Source organism: Hirundo rustica, chromosome 5, assembly GCF_015227805.2.
Source record: "Hirundo rustica isolate bHirRus1 chromosome 5, bHirRus1.pri.v3, whole genome shotgun sequence".
Taxonomy (NCBI): Eukaryota; Metazoa; Chordata; class Aves; order Passeriformes; family Hirundinidae; genus Hirundo; species Hirundo rustica.
The window spans coordinates 68,023,935-68,030,270 of record NC_053454.1 but is presented as its reverse complement, the minus strand read 5'-3'; positions in this window follow the sequence as shown (position 1 = coordinate 68,030,270).

Below are 6,336 nucleotides of genomic sequence, written 5' to 3'. Positions count from 1 at the left end.
CCAAGTCTCTGAAGTTTATTGTCTCTCAATTTTAAAGAGAGATAATAGTTTTTGTACACAAAATGGTATAAGAGTAGGCAGGCAGAGAAGGTCCGATACACCAAATTAACATGACTTATTCCTGTCCAGTGTCTGTAAAAGCATACAGCAACCGACACAAGAGGGCCAGATATTCCAACTCTTTTGACTGCAATGACACACTTCAGTCAAAGAAAACATCTGCTCTTCCAGAATGAAAACACAAAGCAAGCTGATTAGATGAGTTTTGGTCTCCTGAACTAGGAAACAGAAGCCGTTCCCATCTAAGGCTTCATTTCTGCACACAGTTCAGAAAAAATATGTTCTTTAACGGTAACATTCTGATGATATGCACCTGATTTTCTCACTTCGGTAGTACAAGTTTGTTAGCGCTGCAAAATCACTTTGATAATTCAGGATCTAAGATGGAAACTTACTCTCCAGCCTCTATCTACCACGATTGTAACAAGCTATTTAAAAGAAAGGCATATTTTTAAATTATTACCTTACCCAGAAAGACAGACACGTGTCTAATCAAGGAAGAATGAGGGTTGTGTCTATTTCTTTTCGAACTCCCTCTGACCATCTAAAGTTCAATATAATCAAATATATGGTAGAACATATAATGTTAAAATGCAGTGGAAGAAAGTCATGAGAAGTAAGAGAATGAAAGGCAATCCATGAAGGACAAAAAAAAAAAAAAAATCTCAGCTATGAAAAATGTAGTAAAATACAAAAATATCAGTCAAAATTATAAACAAAAGACAGCATGGAATTGATGACCTTTCACCTTTACTAAGGACATAAAGAAAATCCATACTACTGAACAGAGGAGTGATGTTACTTTCTAAATTTGAGTAATGCAGCACGATGCAGAGGAGCACTCTTAAAATATTCCAATAAACAAAACTACAAATAGAATGGGTTATTGCCATTCAGTTCAAGAAGTATCATTACGAATCATTTCTTATATGCTTCTTAAAAGCATTCAAACACACTTCATCCATAAATAAGATATCTGACAGTATATGTTCACATCTTGCCAGAGACAATCATAAACAGCAGCATAGTTTGTACATTTTTTATTAATAAGTATACAGATTTCCACCCCTCTCTCCACTGTTCCCAGCTTCTCTCTTGCCTCTCTTTGTCTTCCCATTGCTCATTTTTTCTGAGCCAACCCTTTCAGCAATAAATTTGCACAAGGAAAAAAATTCCTTTTTCTCCTAAGTTCCGCACTTATACTTGTATCAGTTTCTGTTTTTTAAGGAAAGATTCCAGCCTGACTATTCAAAGAACCCTCTGGCAGTCACACCACTTGTCTCAGCTCCCACCCAGAGCTCGATCTACATGTCAATCTACATCTCATTCTGCAGTCCTACAAGCCAAGCCCTCAGACCAGAATCTATTCCTCATACACTGTTAAATGTTATTTCCAAAAGCTTGTGGCTGCCTAAAAAAGCTTTACAATATATTGTCCAAACAACATCTATTCTGCATCAGCTAACTTGCTGCCTTGTTTACACAAGGTCCAGGGCTCTCATAATACTATTTGCAAGCAGTTTGCCTAGAATAATCCCCAGTTGATCAAAGTGTATACATCAACCTACACATTTTTCTAGTTTATATGACTCCACAGTGCCAAAATCCCTCTGTCAGTATTCATTCATGATACTGACCTATACCATATGCAGTTAATCAAGCTCTCTCCCTTCTGGCTATTATAAAAATACTTACCCCCTTCCAGGAGAGGAGGGCTCTTTCATGAATGATCATAACAAATAAATCTATCAAGGAAGCAGTTCAAATTTCATTCAGTGTCCTGTAAAATGAAGATCCAGGGACAATTATGTCTGTTACCTCATTTATTTTATCCCTTCACAAGCACTCACATAGTAGTTTATGATGCAGTTAAGAATGTTTTTCCTTCATAATTCCAAACAACTGGACAGATACTTGGGATACTGTAATTATTTTACTTACTCTTCTGGGATTTTTTTATTTCTCTACGTCATAAAATTCTTAATAAAACTTGTACAAAATTATCTGTTACCTCTTACAAAGTGACTTATTTTCTTAAAATTTCTTGCTAGAAGTCTGTACTAATACCATACTCTAATTTTGCAATGTTTATATTTAGAATAAAAATATATTACATGCATTTAATATTTACCTGTTTACATAAATGCTTATGGCATTCTCATTTTTATATAAATTTTCAGTTTCATAATTAACCCCATAAAAGGCACTTTTGTTGGCAAACATGCACATCACTTCAGAAAAATGTCATACCTTTTCCGCTTTATCATTTTGCAGCACAATACCTTTATGTCTAATTTTATATCAAATGTTTAAGGAAAAAAAAAAAAATGTAAGGAGGAAAAAAAGAGCTATTTGCTTACATTTAATTTCCAGGACTGAAAGGGTCCATGAGACAAGTCTCCTACAGTTATAAAATTTTAAATTTGTTTTATCTTGGTTCTTTAAGATCAGAGAGTGTCACCAATAAAAGCTATCTGTAATTACATTAAAAATACCCCATAGGATTCCTTGTCCTGAGTTACAGTGATAACGATTGAATTGGTAGTCACTGGATTCTGCTCAAGAATATTACTGAGGCTATTACCAAGGATATTACTGGGTTGCCCTTCTCTCATATCTCATTGTCCCAAAGCTGAGCATGTCCTTTTGCCACACCTCTTAATTCTCTGCTTTTTCCAATGCAGTGGATGTTTCTGTGTTCTGTGGAAGTTTCTTGGAGAACAAAAACCCAGATAAAAGTGTCAGTGCTTCCATAGGCAAAGAAATACTTTTTGGGAATTACCGTGTAAAGGGAATATAATACTATCATTTTCCATTCCATCCCCTTTCCCCCTCAGCTTAAGCACAGAGAGCAAATCACCACTGGGTGTGATAATTCCCTCAGCTCACCTGGGTCACCACATGGGTTCACAACTAAACTAAGGTTGTAGTTCAGCAGGTGCCCAGTGACAAGAGCATAAAAAAAGATGAGAGAACTGGGCTGTTGGCATCAAGAGTCAGCATCAAGACTTTTTGCTTCATCTAATTTTGCACGCACAGTTACTTTCAGAAATTTATTTTCTTTTTCCCCTCATAATAAGTGTGATACTCAACACATTATATACAATAAAGGACGTATTCATATCAGCAGTAATAATTGAACAAGGATCTGAAGCACAAAACTTTCAATGTATGACTCTGGACTGAAAGTGGCTAAGCACAAACAAACATCTCAAGACGAGACTGCTTCTCAAACTCTTACCTTGATTTGACTATCTGCACTTCTTGAGCATAAGTTTGTCATTATTTCAAGATACTTCACAGATGGTACAATGGAAAAGTTCAGTGACTTGGCCTCTCTGGGAATAAAACAATGCAAGTTTTACCAGGCTTATCAAACAACTATTTTCATAATGACAAATTAAAATCCCTCTGATTTTTATTTTGACCCTGCATTTAGTTTAGAACAGAATTTTAATTGCTCGGCTAGCAGACCTGGGACTATATGGAATAAGTAACAGATCTTTTAATTGAAGGCTGGAAAATCACAGACCCTTCACTTTTAATTATGGACACATATAAAACCATCATTTCACTACTGTCTCAAATGACAGATGTGCTTTCCTGAATGTCACCCAGGTACAAAACCATGCAGTTCTTGCAGATAGATTAGCAAACTACAGGTTAATGTCAAACTAGTGTAGTTCCATTCTGGTCCCCTTCAGTATCACCAGGCTTTGCACAGCTCCACTTTTACACATCTCACTGAAAGACTTCATGTATCAAGTGAGCAGAGTAAGCAAGAGTATCAGAAAAACACCAGTCTTTACAGAGTTAACTTGCATCTGGCACAAGGACTGAAAAGGAACTACAAACAGACCCTGATCAGAGATACTGTGGGATGAAAAGAGCTTGGCTGGGACCATGGGAGTCAAGTCATGATGCCTGAAAAACTGGGAGCAAAAACATGCTCCCTGGAATTCTCCTTCCATAATAGCCTGTAATGGCTTTTATGCCTTTTCCTCCAGTTCCATATTCTCCATCAAAGTCCTTGCAAATATAAAGAGCAAAAAGAATTTTGTCTCCTTCCAGCTGTCTACCCTTCCAAACTCTTACATACGCCCAGCCTTGTCACTGTTAAGGCAGTCTGAGGAGCAGAAAAGGCCTTGACCCTGTGTCAAGAGCACTGCTCAGCAACAGCAGAAACATCCCTAAATTATCAATGCAGTTTACAGCACAAATACAAAACACAGTTCCATACCAGACTGCAAAGAAAATTAACTCTACCACAGCCATAAACCAACACAAACACATTTGCAAGCTCTGGCAACAGATCAGTGCCTTTTTACCCTTAAAACAGACAGAATTTTAGTGACATTTAGTGTCACCAAAATCAAAAATAATTACTCACCCACTGGCTATAAATTAAGTATGCTTATTTTGTCAAGGGCAACATTTACTAGAAATTGTAAATAGCAAGCAAGTCACAAATCACCTAAATCATAGTACCAGCTAATTAAATTCTGCATTTAATGGACTAATGTTTATTGACAGCTCACTAAAAATTAATTAAGAAATACAGTAACTGCATTTGTTGAAAACAACAGTGTTATTAGGGGTTTTTTTTCTGGTGCATTGGTTGCTTGAGTTTTTGTTTGGTAGGATTTTTTTTGTTTTTCATTTTTTGTGGGGTTTTTTTGCAAACACTTAGAAGGTTAATGTAAAATTGCTCCAGGGCATACTGCTAACCTACAAAAGCCAATTACTATTATTTAATCAAAGAACTCATTCCTATTTATTGGAAAATATTTTACTGGGGTTGTTCTCACTAATTTTTATTCCTGCTTAAGAGACTGGATGCTTACTAAATATTGAAACCTAGGAAGGCAATAGAGAGATGTTAGTGAAGCAACGTGCCAATTTAGTCTGCTAACTTGTTTTGGTCATTTTAGTGCTTCTGCCCTGTACTTTGGAATGAATTACTGTGAACATCTTTTTATTAAACAGCCTTCAAGGTACTTTCCGACTTTGCACTGAGATTTAGCAGATGGGTGGCAGATGATGCTTTATCTTTACTTGCAATGTACACTGACTTCTGACCTACCCATCCATCCACTGGTTTAAGTGTTAAGCCCAGAAACAGATGCCAGAAAATTCTGGCAACAAGAAAGAACCCCATGGAGCCCAAAGGGAGAGGCACATTAACTAAATAAAAGGAAGGAAGTTCACTGTTCTGTGGTAAAGGATGACAACATGGGCACAAATGAAAACTACATAAAAAGAGGTCTGAAGGAAGAAAAATGTGCAGCTGACTCAACACAGCAACGTGTTCTTGAAAGCTGTTCAAGGACCAAAAGAAAAGTGGTATTTTATGGCACATGCAAAAAGGGTATTATTAAAATAACACAGATATTAAATGCAGGATCTGTAAATAACCAGATGTATAACAATGCAGAGTACACAAAGCGGGGGAAAAAGCAGTAGAAAAGTCCCAAGGAAACAAAAACAGGCTTCTGAGGTTAATAAGTGAAGAAAAAGGAGATCTAGCATCTATGCTAATTAGTAAGTTTCAGGATTTTTGGGGGGAGTCTCTGAGGTGGTGACCTAAACTGCAAAGGACCAAAATATAAGCAACCAATTATCTGAAGAGACTTTTATATTAGCAGTAATGGTCAGGACAGAAATTTTGTATATCCTCCTTTAGCTAATCTATATAAATGAGTAACAACTGTGCCTTTTATTCCTATTTATTTGCCTAACAGGAATTTGGTCAGTTCTCTGGGAATATTTCCTTCTATGGGTGCCTACAAATCCTGAGCATGACAGATTTCTTCTCTCAGCTGTATTTTTTTTTTTTTTTTTCAGCACACTTGTCTCCAATGCATGTGATGTTTAAATCACATTTAAATTACTAGGTGCTTTTCTGTAAAAGCAGCAATCAAATACTTTAATCCACTAACAATTTTTGTCTTCATTAGCCCAAACTGAAGGGGTATTGCTTTTAGCAGTGGAGGATGCCACAGTCACCTTGCGGGTCTGCCTCCTAAATACTGAGTTCAATCAAAAATTTCTTATATTCTGCTGTTCTTTCATGCATTCACAGCTTCTGCTTTATTAAAATTACTTTTTAAGTGATTGTGTTTCTGCAGTAATATCTGAAATTAGTATGTTTAAATCCAGAGGGCAGAAGCACTTTTTGTCACACAAACTCTTCCCCAAAAGCCCTTTTCACAATACTCAGCAAGAATTGCCAAGGCTGGAAAAGGAAGCAGAGTGCTGGGCTCCAAGGAACCCAGA